Source organism: Triticum dicoccoides, chromosome 1A, assembly GCF_002162155.2.
Source record: "Triticum dicoccoides isolate Atlit2015 ecotype Zavitan chromosome 1A, WEW_v2.0, whole genome shotgun sequence".
In the NCBI taxonomy this organism is placed as follows: Eukaryota; Viridiplantae; Streptophyta; class Magnoliopsida; order Poales; family Poaceae; genus Triticum; species Triticum dicoccoides.
In genome coordinates this window covers 481,891,599-481,906,413 of record NC_041380.1, presented here as the reverse complement: position 1 = coordinate 481,906,413, position 14,815 = coordinate 481,891,599, and positions in this window count along the sequence as shown.

The window sequence follows — 14,815 nt, the reverse complement described above, 5'->3', positions numbered from 1 at the left end:
GCGCCACGTGGCGGCGGCGGGGCGGATCCGGACGTGTCCGTCGGTGGCGGCTCTGTCCGGCGGCGCGCGATGATGATTTAGATCTAGGGTTTTTTTCCGGGGGAAGGAGAAGGAGATTTTTGGGGGTGTCTTTAAATAGGCATAGAGGGAGCTAGGAGTGTCCAAATGAGGTGCGGTTTTCGGCCACGCGATCGTGATCGAACGCTCTAGATGATGGAGAGGATTTTGGTAGGTTTTGGGCCAACTTGGAGGGGTGTTGGGCTGCAACACACACGAGGCCTTTTCGGTCCCTCGGTTAACCGTTGGAGTATCAAACGAAGTCCAAATGGTACGAAACTCGACAGGCGGTCTACCGGTAGTAAACCAAGGCCTCTTGGCAAGTCTCGGTCCAATCCGGAAATGTTTAATCCCCACACACGACAGAAAGGTAGAAATGACCACCGGAGGAGAACGAAGCGCTAGAATGTAAAACGGACAACGGGGATGAACACGTATGCAAAAGCAATGCACATGATGACATGATATGAGATGCATGACAACAACAACAACAAACGGAGACAAAAACCCGAACCCGAGAAAATAAAATAACTTAACGCCGGAAACGGCAAGAGTTGGATTACATATTCGGAAAATCATATCCGGGGTGTTACAACACTCCACCACTACGAAAGGATCTCGTCCCGAGATCTAGGACTGAAAAAACGTTGGGTACTTAGAACGGAGGTGATCCTCGCGTTCCCAGGTGGCTTCACGGTCAGAATGGTGTGACCACTTGACTTTGAGGAATTTGATTGACTTGTTGCGAGTCTTGCGTTCAGTCTCTTCAAGAATAGCCACGGGGTGCTCACGATAAGAGAGATCTTCTTGGAGCTCAATGTCCTCGAAGTTTACGGTGCGGTCAGGAGTCTTGAAGCACTTTCGGAGCTGAGAGACATGGAACACGTCATGAACATTTGCAAAGTTTGAAGGAAGCTCGAGTTGATAAGCGAGATCGCCTCTCTTGCTAACGATCTTGAAAGGTCCCACGTATCTAGGGGCAAGCTTCCCTTTGATACCGAAGCGGTGAGTACCTTTCATTGGAGAGACGCGGAGGTAAACATGATCTCCGATCTTGAAAGCCAAATCACGGTGCTTACTATCATAGTAGCTCTTCTGGCGGGATTGGGCTGCTTTGAGGTTATCTTGAATGACTTTGCACATTTCCTCTGCCTCTGTGATTAAGTCATTTCCCAAAAGTTGACGTTCACCGGTTTCAGACCAGATGAGAGGGGTACGGCACTTCCTGCCATATAGAATTTCAAATGGGGCCTTGCCCGAACTTGCTTGAAAACTGTTGTTGTAGGAGAATTCAGCATAAGGAAGACAATCCTCCCACTTCATGCCGAAGGAGATCACACAAGCCCTGAGCATATCTTCAAGAATCTGGTTGACACGCTCGACTTGACCGCTAGTTTGAGGATGGAAAGTTGTGCTCAAGCAGATGTTGGTGCCCATGGCCTTCTAAAAAGAATCCCAAAACTTGGAGGTAAAGATGCTGCCACGGTCTGAAGAGATCACTTGTGGAATACCGTGCAAAGAGACGATTCGAGAGGTATAGAGCTCCTCCAATTGAGCTGCAGTGATTGACTCTTTGATAGGCAGAAAGTTAGCCACTTTAGTGAGTTTGTCGATGACAACGAATATAGCATCATTGCCACGCTTGGACTTTGGAAACCCAGTCACGAAGTCCATCTCAATGTGGTCAAACTTCCATTCTGGAATGGCAAGAGGTTGGAGGAGACCCGCTGGCCTTTGGTGTTCTGCCTTCACTCTTCTGCAGACATCACATTCATTCACGAATTGAGGAATCTCGCGCTTCATTCGAGTCCACCAATAAGCCTGCTTGAGGTCCTGATACATCTTCGTGCTCCCAGGGTGGATGGAGAGGAGAGAATTGTGAGCCTCGTTCATGATCACCTTACGAAGATCACCTTTGGGCACAACAAGATGATCCTCGAAGAAGAGAGTATCCTTGTCATCAAGGCGGTAGCACTTGTACTTGGGTTGACTCTTGGCAATCCCAATCTTCACCTTCTTCACCATAGCATCAAGAAGCTGGGCTTGGCGAATCTGATCTTCCAAGGTAGGAGAGACTTGAAGGTTGGCAAGGAAACCTTGAGGAACAACTTGCAGATTAAGTTTGCGGAAAGCTTCACAAAGCTCGGGTTGATAAGGCTTGAGAATCAGACTGTTGCAATAAGCCTTCCTGCTCAATGCGTCAGCAATCACATTGGCCTTGCCTGGAGTATACTCGATACTCGGATTATACTCTTGAATCATTTCGACCCATCGAGTTTGCCTAAGGTTGAGATTAGGCTACGTGAAGATGTACTTGAGACTCTTGTGATCAGTGAAAATGTCCACTTTTCTTCCCAATAAGAGATGTCTCCCAGTCAAAAGAGCACGCCCAACTGCCGCCAACTCGAGATCATGAGTGGGGTAGTTCTTCTCGTTGGGCTTCAACTGGCGAGAGGTATAAGCCACAACTTTCTTCTCTTTCATCAACACTGCGCCAAGACCTTGGAGAGAGGCATCGCAAAAGACCTCGTACGGCTTGGATTCATCAGGCGGAGTCAGAACTAGAGCAGTGACCAATTTCTATTTCAAAGTGTTGAAAGCAATGTCACACTCCGGAGACCAAACGTACTTGATGTGCTTCTGGAGAAGATTTGAGAGAGGCTTCGCGATCTTAGAAAAGTTTTCAACGAATCTTCGACAGTAGCTTGCGAGACCGAGGAAGCTACGGAGTTGCTTCATGTTCTGAGGTGGTTCCCAATTCACAATTGCAGACACCTTCTCAGGATTCACCGCAATGCCCTTGGCAGAGATGATATGACCAAGGTAAAGAACCTCATCGAGCCAAAATTCGCACTTGGAGAACTTGGCGTAGAACTGGTGTTCCCTCAGCTTATCGAGTACCAAATGCAAGTGCTTGGCATGATCTTCCTTGTTCTTCAAAAAGACCAGAATGTCGTCGAGATAGACCAAAACGAAGTCATTGGTGTAGGCGTTGAAGATGAAGTTCATCATGCGAGAGAAAGTCGGAGGAGCGTTGACGAGGCCGAAAGACATGACAGTGTATTCATATGAACCAAAGCTTGTCCTGAAAGCCGTCTTGGGAATATCTTGCTCACGGATTCGAATCTGATGATAACCCATACGGAGATCAAGCTTGGAGAATACTTTGGCGCCTTTGAGTTGTTCGAACAACTCGTTGATGTTGGGAAGTGGGTATTTGTTCTTGATGGTCTTCTTGTTCAATGGACGGTAATCAACACAGAGTCAGTCCGTTCCATCCTTCTTCTTCACAAAAAGAACACCACAACCCCATGGAGAAGAACTAGGCCGGATGAGACCCATTCTCTCTTGAATATCGAGTTGCTTCTTCAGCTCCTTCAACTCTTCAGGTCCGATCTTGTAAGGACGCTTGCACACTGGTTCCGTGCCAGGCTCAAGATCGATGACGAATTCAACTGGCCAGTGCGAAGGCATTCCTGGAAGCTCTTCTGGAAAGACATCTTGATATTCGCAAACGACTGGAATTTGCGAGATGGCATCCAGTTCACCCTTCTCATTGAGAGAAAACAGACGGATAGTATTATCCCGAGCGGCAAAGACAATTACATCCTCAGACGAATGAGTCAATTGAATCTGCCTGGCTGCACAATCAAGCTGAGCCTTGTGCTTAGAAAGCCAATCCATCCCGAGAATAAGATCAATATCCGAGTTACCAAGGACCATTGGAGAAGCCAGAAACTTGAAGTCACCCAACATGATAGAAATATCCGGGATCTCGTGGTTAGCGAGCAAACATCTACCTGGAGAGACAACTGCTAACGGTGTATGCATAACTTGGGAAATCAACTCAGGCTTAGATGCAAAAGGTTTCGAGATGAAACAATGCGATGCACCAGTGTCAAAAAGAACTTTTGCAGGAACATCGCTAACAGGAAGGTTACCCATGATGACATCTAACGAATCCTCTGCCTGAGCTGCATTCATCAAGTTGACCTTGGCGTGCTTGGGGTTATGTTTGACCATAGATGTACTTGCCGATCTCACAGGAGGAGGAGGAAGACGCCTCTGATTGAAGCATTTGTTGGCATAGTGACCCTTCTGTTGGCACTTGTTGCACGTGACCTCTGAAAGCGGACGGTGATACGGAGCACTCGAACTTGGAGCCTGAGACGAAGTCTTGTTCTGAAAGCCAGGGTTGGGTGGGTGGGAAGATCCACTGCCACCTTTGCTCTTCTGCTGATACGGCTGACGGGACGGAGGAGGAGGAAGCCAATACTTCTGCTGCTTGGCCAGTTGAGTAGAGGAAGAAGGAGTAGCATCTCTGACTCGCTTCTTGGAAGCATCACACCTCAGTTGAGCGGCCTCTTGCTTCAATGCCATGTTGTAGAACTCGTCGTACCTCAAGGGCTCAAAGAGGACAAGAGCTAGCTGGATTTCCTCCCTGAGACCACCCCTGAACTAGTATATCATGCTCTTCTCATCAGGTACGTCCTGCTTAGCAAAGCGGGCGAGCTTCTGAAACAACTTGTTGTAGTCATAGACGGACAAAGAGCCTTGCTTCAGGTTGCGGAATTCCTCATGCTTGCTTTCAACCACGCTTTGAGGAATATGATGAGCTTTGAAGTCTTGACGGAATTCATCCCAGGTAATCACATGGCCTCCTCTGGAATCCTTGTACTATTGGAACCACTCTGCGGCTTGGTCTTTGAGTTGGAAGGAAGCGAACTTGACAAAGTCCTCAGGCCTGACGTTACTGCACTCGAAATGCTTGCACAGATCCACGAGCCAATCGTCAGCATCAGTTGCCTCAACACAATTGCTGAAAGTCTTTGGCCCATTGGCAAGGAACTGGTTGAGTGTAGCAAAGTGATTCTGATTGTTGCCTTGGTTGCCTTGGTTCGCTTGATTGCGCTCTTGAAGAATTTGCATGATCAACTGCGTGTTTGCATTGGTTGCGGCCATCACAGCTTGCCATGCCTCCGGAGGAGGTGGAGGTGGTGGCGGATCCTGATTATGATTCTGATTGGTGATCTTAGCGGGAGCCATCCTGAAGAGGGTGACAACCGTTAGAACATTGATAGATAAAATGAAGCTGAATCAAACGGGATGAAATTGCAACATATAGTCTTCACATCCGAACAAAATGATCGAATGCATTCCACTTGAAATGGTCACATATCCATAAATTGAGAAGCCACTTAGAATTTAGGTAGAGGAATAAATCAACAAGGTACGGATCAAGAACGAATACTTGGTAAGAAATCCCAATCTCAAACCGAATATCCGTGGAAGAAGGACTAGAGCTACAAGAATTCCCACCTATGAAACTCCCGAACCTTTCTGGTTATGCACTCAGGTGTTGGGGATACAGGGGAAGCATAATATCTCACCCAAATCTAGCAATTCCTACATCCAGCTGTATCCATCCTTCAACACATATCCAAGAAAAACTTCGGAAACCATCTACCTCAACCTTCGAAAAGCATCCATTATACAAGTTATGGCAATACTCCCGAACTCCCACCCCAGTACTGGGTGGCGTCGAGGTTATCTCACCAATGAACTGCATAAAAGAGATTTTCGATGTCGGCATACTAAACTCAGGTATTCCAGAACTGCAATGATAAAATTGTGACGACAACACCTCAGAGCTCAACTCCCGGGACACTGCCACAACCCCTAAAGACAGGAGGCACCAAGAACAATGCTCTTGTCACAAAACAATCAGAACGATTCCAAGATACCCGCGTGATCCTAAAATTTTTTTTAGTGAAATTTGAGAAGAGAAGAGTCAAAACTCTACGTCAGGATGCCTTACCAGAGCGATGAGGGGACTGGGGAGTAAAAAGAATTCCTAAACTCTCCGATATATAATTCCTAAATGACTCAAAACATTTTTCTCTAGACTCAACAACGGCTGCTAAAAATGATCAAGCAATGGGGGCTCCTATGGTCGGGGAAGGCTCTGATTACCAACTTGTAATGCCCTCAATGCGGCTATAGCTCCCACGTGTCGAGGCACGACTTAGAGACATAACCGCATTGAAAGCAATGTTGCAAGTTAGGCAATCTTCACAACATCCCATGTAATATAGATAATAAAACGGGAGATACATAGTTGGCTTACACTCGCCACGTCAATCAAAGTACATAAATAGCAGTACATCAATCAAACACTCATGGACCGACTACAGCGCCAAAATAAAAGATAACCCAACAAGCGACATGGTCCCGATCGCCCCAACTGGGCACCACTACTGATCATCAGGGAAAGACACGTAGTATCGGCACGAGTCCTCGTCGAACTCCCACTTGAGCTCAAGCGCGTCATCTGGAATGGAATCATCAGGCCCTGCATCTGGTTTGGAAGTAATCTGTGAGCCATAGGGACTCAGCAATCTCACACCCTCGCGATCAAGACTATTTAAGCTTAATAGGTAAGGCAAGGAAAATATGTGGAGCTGTAGCTAGCGACTACAATATATGGTGGCTATCCTGTTCGCAAAAGAGAGCGAGAAGAGGAGGCAAAGCACGAACGAGTAACTAGAGGGCATCCTGCGGCAAGCATTACTCCAACACCATTTTCACTTCCCGGACTCCGCCGAGAAGAGACCATCACGGTAACTCACACAGTTGATTCATTTTAATTAAGTTAAGGTTCAAGTTATCTACAACCGGACATTAACAAATTCCCATCTGCCCATAACCGCAGGCACGGCTTTCAAAAGTTCAAATCCCTGCAGGGGAGTCCCAACTTAGCCCATGACAAGCTCTCACGGTCAACGAAGGAATAGACCTCCTCCCGAGACATTCCGATCAGACTCGGTATCCCGGTTCTTCAAGACACTTCGACAAGTTAAAACCAATCCAGCAACACCGCCCGAATGTGCCGACAAATCCCGATAGGAGCTGCACATATCTCGTTCTCAGGGCACACTCAGATTGTCCAAACTTCCGGTAGGCCAGCCCAGAGTTGCCCCTGGTGGCCACCGGCGGCTGACGAGTTGGACCAACACTCAGAGGAGCACTGGCCCGGGGCGGTTTAAATAAGATGACCCTCGGGATCCGGAAACCCAAGGGAAAAAGAGGCTAGGTGGCAAATGGTAAAACCAAGGTTGGGCATTGCTGGAAAAGCTTTAATCAAGGCGAACTATCAAGGGGTTCCCATTATAACCCAACCGCGTAAGGAACGCAAAATCCGGGAACATATCACCGATATGACGGAAACTAGGGCGGCAAGAGTCGAACAAAACACTAGGCGAGAGGCCGAGCCTTCCACCCTTTACCAAGTATATAGATGCATTGAGATAACAAGGCAATATAATGACATCCCAACAAGTAAATATTGTTCCAACAAGGAACGGTCTCCAATCTTCACCTGTAACTAGCAACGCCATACGAGGGGCTGAGCAAAGCGGTAACATATCCAATCAACAGTTTGCTAGGACATGGTGGGTTAGAGGTTTGACATGGCAATTTTGGGAGGCATGATAAGCAAGTGGTAGGCATTGTAGCATAGGCATAGAAAAAGAGCGAGCATCTAGCAAAGCAAAGATAGTAGTGATTTCGAGGGTATGATCATCTTGCCTGCAAAGTTGTCAGAGTTGACTGGATCCTCAAAAGCAAACTCAACGGGCTCCTCGATAGCGAACTCATCTCCCGGCTCTACCCAAACAATACAAACAAGCAAGAAGGACACAATCAACCACGTGCAAACTCAAACAACATGATGCAAAGATGGTATGCTATGCGCGATGCAATATGTGATGCATATGCAAGATTTGACAAGGAATGCATGAACCTGGCCTCAACTTGGAAATCCAAGTGTGCCACTGGAAAGTTGAGATGAAATCTCTTGAAAACGATATAAAGAACGCCGGAATCGGAGTTACGGTTTGGAAATGGCAAGCAATTCAAATATGACTATGTTCTGCGATTTACAGCAAGTAGCCATCTAAATGCAACAAGATGAACATGCTATAGCACTCAAACATGGCAACAAAATACATGGCAGGGATCCATTCATGATGCTTAACAAAAGACTAGCACTGAGCTACGGACAATTCATCCATTAACAGGTTCAAACAAGCATGGCAAAAATGCATTTGGTAAACAGATTTCAGACTTGGTGAAATTAACACTTGTCTGGAATTTCAGATTAGGTAGCCCAATTTGGAGCATGAAAACTATATGCTACAGGACCTGAACATGGCAAAGTAAAGCATGGCATGGAGCTACTCAAAGAGCTCAACAAAAGTCCCTTAGTGACCTTGAGCCAAAAGGGACAGAAAATACATTTGCAAGCATGTGAACATGGCAAAAACATAATCAGTTCGCAGACTTGGTGAAAATTGGAGCATGCTGAAACAGATATCAATTAGGCATGTTTACGAGCTCGATGCACTCACTACAGAGCAAGTCATGACAAACTAAGCATACACCCATCAATAATACACAAAATGCAAGCTAGACATGGCAAGAACAATAGCATAGCATACACGGATCAACTACAACATCCTCAGCAAAATTGCTAACAAGTAGACAATCTGCCCAGATTCACGAAATAGCAAAAGTAGAGCTCGATTGACTCAAGCTAGGGTGCTCCATAAATGCAAACAAAGACATGGATGGATAGAGCACTACAAGATTAACGAAACATCCTTACTGATCATCCTCAAAAGAGGCATGGATCACTAGGAAACGACATGAACATATGGCATATTGAGATAAGCAGTCCAAGGACTTAGTGGAAATGCTCAGTCCCTGGAATCAACATTAACGAATGCTCCTCTTTGCAAGCTTGTGCTAGTCACCACACACATAAAAAAAATACATGGGTTGCACCTCTGGATAGATGGCAAAACATATAACAATACTCATGAAGAACTCAGGGGCATATCATGCACACATTAATCATGGCAAAAATGACAAATCTCTAATTGGAGCAGCAGATCTGACAATTAACTCAAGTAGCAATCTTCTAACAGCATTTCGGGCATCAAGATGAACTCAAATGAAAATGATGCAATGAGATGAAATGATGTACTCTTTGAGATGAACATTTTGATATGCTATATGTCCAAAACAGAGCTAAGGATGCGGAGATACACCATGATGAAAATAGCTAAATAAACTGAAGACTTAGAAGAAAAACAAGGGGTCAACCCTAGGGTTTCCAGATCCAGATCGGATCTCACCGGAGCATGGACTTCGAGGTTTGCCGGAGCGGCTTGGAGCTCGCCGGAGTAAAGAGGAGAAGCGCCGGAGAGGGACTTGCCGGTCTTGGGGTGGAACGGATGACGAGGGATGGCGGACGACGGCGGGCGGCTCTCGGCGGCCGGGTGGCGGCGAACTTGGCGGCGGTTCGGCGGAACTACGGTGGCGGCGGCTCCGGTCACCAGGCGCGAGGAAGAGGCGGCGGGGCAAGCCGGGCGCGGCGGCGGCGAGGCGCGGGCCTCGGGGGCCCTCCCCGGGCCGAGCGGGCCGGCAAAGCGGGGCGGCTCGGCGGGCGAGTGGCGGAGCGCCACGTGGCGGCGGCGGGGCGGATCCGAACGTGTCTGTCGGTGGCGGCTCTGTCCGCTGGCGCGCGATGATGATTTGGATCTAGGGTTTTTTTCCGGGGGAAGCAGAATGATATTTTCAGGGGTGTCTTTAAATTGGCATAGAGGGAGCTAGGAGTGTCCAAATGAGGTGCGGTTTTCGGCCACGCGATCGTGATCGAACGATCTAGATGATGGAGAGGGTTTTGGTAGGTTTTGGACCAACTTGGAGGGGTGTTGGGCTGCAACACACACGAGGCCTTTTCGGTCCCTCGGCTAACCATTGGAGTATCAAACGAAGTCCAAATGGTACGAAACTTGACAGGCAGTCTACCAGTAGTAAGCCAAGGCCGCTTGGGAAGTCTCGGTCCAATCCGGAAATGTTTAATCCCCACACACGACAGAAAGGTAGAAAGGACCACCGGAGGAGAACGAAGCGCCGGAATGTAAAACGGACAACGGGGAAAATGCTCGAATGCATGAGATGAACACATATGCAAAAGCAATGCACATGATGACATGATATGAGATGCATGACAACGACAACAACACACGGAGAAAAAAACCCGAACCCGAGAAAATAAAATAACTTAACGCCGGAAACGGCAAGAGTTGGATTACATATTGGGAAAATCATATCCGGGGTGTTACACATCGTCATCCTCATCCTCATCTATGCGACGTCACCAGCGACTAATGGAGCCTCTTCCTCACCCCCTCCGCTATCACCCAGCACGCCAGCCGATGCTAATTGGGTAGGTGAGGTGTTGATGTTCATACCTAACTACGTGCTCGTGGGTGTGCTCCCGACCGCCTCCAGACGAAGCGGACTCTTTGGCCACAACAGGACCCACCCACTGCAACAATCACCAAGCCGCCGCAGGGTCTCGTCGTCATCCCCCACTAGTACCAGAGGAGCCAAATTCTCGTGGCCCGGTTTGACACTGGCCATGGAAACCTTGAAGACGTCCGGGGGGATCGGCCGGCTGTGGAACAATGGTTCCTTCGGCTCCATTATCGTCGCCTTCCCCACGTCCACCTTCTGGTCGCCGATGGTGTACAATATGGTGCACGGGGTTTCGTCGGCCTGCAAAGAAAAGTCTACGACGTGAGACATCCGAAAGGAAACGAAAGCAGGAGATTATACATTTATTGAAGGGGGGCGGTGTGACATATACCATGAGGGCGTCTATCTTAGCCAAAGAAGAAGCACCACCGAGCACGTCCGGTGCCAGAGCCGGTGTAGGAGCAGGTGCAGGAGCCGGTGCGAGAGCAGGTGCTGGTTCAACGCTGGTTGAGCTGCTCCCGAGGAAGTCAGCAAGGGGAAAGTCCGCTACATTTTTTCTGTATTTTGCCTGCTCCAATTGAAAACGGCCGGAACCAAGGTAGTAGACATATCTACAAGCACCAGTTTTGCGGTAGCTACCGCTGTTGCGACTGTCTCAGATGATTTCTTTTCAGCCGCAATCTCAACCTTCATGTCGATGTTTTCTTCAGTTAACCTCCGTCTTTCCTTTCTCTCCTCCGTGGTCTCACAGTAGTACTTCTTCCACGTGGCGCCGTCTTTGACACCGTGCACACATCCATATGACGGTCGAGTCTCCACCGGGAGTCTTTTCAATATGTTCAACGCCCGGTTGAATGGAGTGTCCCACTTGGGCCTCGCCAACGCCTCAGATGACGAGTCGCTTTCGGCCGCAATCCTATGGTGCTATCTTTGCAAAAGGCACAAGGATCGTTTACAAATATGACTAACATGCAGTTGAATTGATCAGAAACTAAAATTACCACCAGTCTCATGAACTCCGTCATGACCGTGTTCTTCTCGGAAACCTTCTTCACTAGGTCGCAATGGTGCCGGGCCCTAAGGACGTCATGCTCCTGCGGGACGGTGAACTCTGCCAAGGCGTCTGGGATGCCCAGACTTGCGGCTTCCACGTCCTCCTTGGCCCATATGGACCTCTTCCTGCCGTAAACACGGCTTCCGAGGTGGTGGCACCCAATGTTCTTCTGTTGAAGCCCCTTCATGTACTTCAACTTTTTTTGGCAACTTCGGCCTCGCAAGCCACCTTGAATATTTGAAAGTGCTCTGCCGTGATTGTAGGATTATCCTATACAATCTTGGAGTAGGGTTCCTGAAAGCACAAGTGCTCCCTAGGTGGTTTTGGTAATTAATGAGAACATATATCTTGTTGGACTAATGTTTCTATCTAGTATGTTTCAGATAAGTTCAACAATAGAGTGGCATGGACTAAAGGTTGTGGGAAGTTCTCCAAGATGCTAAGGACAAAGGATTGGCTAAAGCTTAAAGCTCAAGACTCTTCATTTTACATTTTAGTGATCCAAGATCACATTGAGTCCATAGGAAAAGCCAATACTATCAAGGAGGGATGAGGTGTTGCTTAATGAGCCTCTTGCTCAAGTGCTTAATGATATGCTCCAAAATCCTCAGCTACTTTCCCACTTCCACATTTGATCTAAACCCAAAGCCAAACTCGGACCTACCAATTATTTCTATCCGGCGCCACCGAGTTTCACTTATCATAGCCACTGCCAGAAACCCTAATCAGTTCGGTCTCACCGATGGGTCTCGGTCTCACCGAGATGGGCTTGCAAACTCTTTGTTACCTATTGCAATACCCTCGGTCCCATCGAGATATGCAATCGGCCCCATCGAGTTTGCTTGGCCAACTCTCTGTTTCGCTTATTACCAAAATCGGTCCCACCGAGTTTGAGTAATCGGTCAAACCGAGTTGTGGATTTACCCTAACCCTAGCACATCGGTCCCACCGAGTTGATCCAGTTGGTCCCACCAAAAATCTCTAACGGTCACTAGGTTTACTATTTCGGTCTGACCGTGTTTGTTGATTCGGTCCCACTGAGATTGGTAAATTATGTGTAAGGGTTGGATTTTGTGTGGAGGCTATATATACCCCTCCACCTCCTCTTCATTCGTGGAGAGAGCCATCAGACTAAGCCTACATTTCCAGCATCCTATTTCTGAGAGAGAACTACCTACTCATGTGTTGAGGCCAAGATATTCCATTCCTACCATATGAATCTTGATCTCTAGCCTTCCCCAAGTTGCTTTCCACTCAAATCTTCTTTCCACCAGATCCAAATCCTATGAGAGAGAGTTGAGTGTTGGGGAGACTATCATTTGAAGCACAAGAGCAAGGAGTTCATCATCAACACACCATTTGTTACTTCTTGGAGAGTGGTGTCTCCTAGATTGGCTAGGTGTCACTTGGGAGCCTCCGACAAGATTGTGGAGTTGAACCAAGGACTTTGTAAGGGCAAGGAGATCGCCTACTTCGTGAAGATCTACCGCTAGTGAGGCAAGTCCTTCGTGGGTGATGGCCATGGTGGGATAGACAAGGTTGCTTCTTCGTGGACCCTTCGTGGGTGGAGCCCTTCGTGGACTCGCGCAACCATTACCCTTCGTGGGTTGAAGTCTCCATCAACGTGGATGTAGGATAGCACCACCTATCCGAACCACGGGAAAAACATCCGTGTCTCCAATTGCGTTTGAATTCTCCAAACCCTTCCCTTTACATTCTTGCAAAGTTGCATGCTTTACTTTCCGCTGCCTATTCACTCTTTGCATGCTTGCTTGATATGTATTGTGAATGCTGAAATTATGCCTAAACTACACTTAAACCAAAAAGGCTTAAAAATTGCAACTTTAGCATTAAGTGTCTAATCACCCCCCTCTAGACACATCTAATTCAAGGTCCTACAAGTGGTATCAGAGCTTTGGTCTCCATTGCCTTGGTTTAATCACCATTGGAGGAAGATGGATGTGTCTACTTTAGGGAGTCTTAGACATAGAGTGCCTATTCTTGATGAAGAATACTTTCATGAGTGAAAAAATGAGATGCTTGTAATCTTCAATAAATATCATTTGAACAAGTATATTTCTAGCCCTTGTGCACCTCATATTGATCCTTTGCATCCTACCCTAGATGAAGATATTGACATGATTCGCAATCTTAGAACTATTGAGCTCATCATTAGAGGATTGCCCAAAAATTTGATTGCTAGTTTGCCTACTCTTAATTGTGCCTATACTATATGGAAATTTCTTGAGGAACGATTTCCCGATTATTCCTTAAAAAACTTAGATGAAATTCTCCATAAATCTATTGCCTTGAGTAAGATGAACTCTAGCGATCCTAGTTTTGGTGATTGTCTATTTGAGCTTACCAATCTCAAGCGTGCTAAAGGAGATGTTGGAATCATTATATCCGAAGCTATAAGAATTCATAAAAGTGACCACTTTTATGATCATTTATCTAATGAATTACCCTCTCTAGGAAATGATGAGTCACAAGATCATGGTGAACATGGATACTATGATGATGATAGTGACTTCGATCTTGATGATGCAATGAGACATTTTGGTCTTACGGCAAATATTCGGGGATATGTGTCAGGAGGAAAGGAATGGGTTCTTGATAGTGGATGTACTGATCATATGACCGGAGATGAAGAGATGTTCCGTGAGCTTGCTGAAAATGACGGCCCTTGAAAATATGTCACCTTTGGTGATAATTCAAAGGGTAAAGTGGTTGGCCTTGGTAAGGTGGCCATCTCACATGATAGTTCTATTCAAAATGTCATGCTCGTTGAATCTCTCGGCTACAACTTACTTTCAGTATCTAGACTGGCTGATTTCGGTTTAAATGTCCTATTTACTGAGGTAGATTGCCAAGTATTTCGTCGAGACAATCATAAAATGGTCTTTACCGGTATGCGTAGAGGTGATCTTTACATTGTCGATTTCTCAAAAAAGGCACAACCTAAAACTTGCTTTATTGCTAAATCCTCAAAAGGTTGGTTGTGGCATAGACGACTAGGTCACGTTGGCATGAGAAATCTTGACAAGCTTATTAAAGGAAATCATATCCTTGGAGTTAACGATGCCATATTTGATAAGGATAGACTTTGCAGTGCTTGTCAAGCAGGTAAACAGGTTGGAGGAAGGCATCCCGTGAAGAACATCATGACCACAAGGAGGCCACTCGAGCTACTTCATATGGATCTTTTTGGTCCCAACGCCTACAAGAGTCTCGGTGGAAATTCTTTTGGTCTAGTTATAGTTGACGATTTTTCAAGATTTACGTGGGTGTTCTTTCTTAATGACAAGTCGCAGGTCCAGAAGATCTTCAAAAACTTCGCTAGGAAGGCCCAAAATCAGTTTGACGTGAAGATCAAGA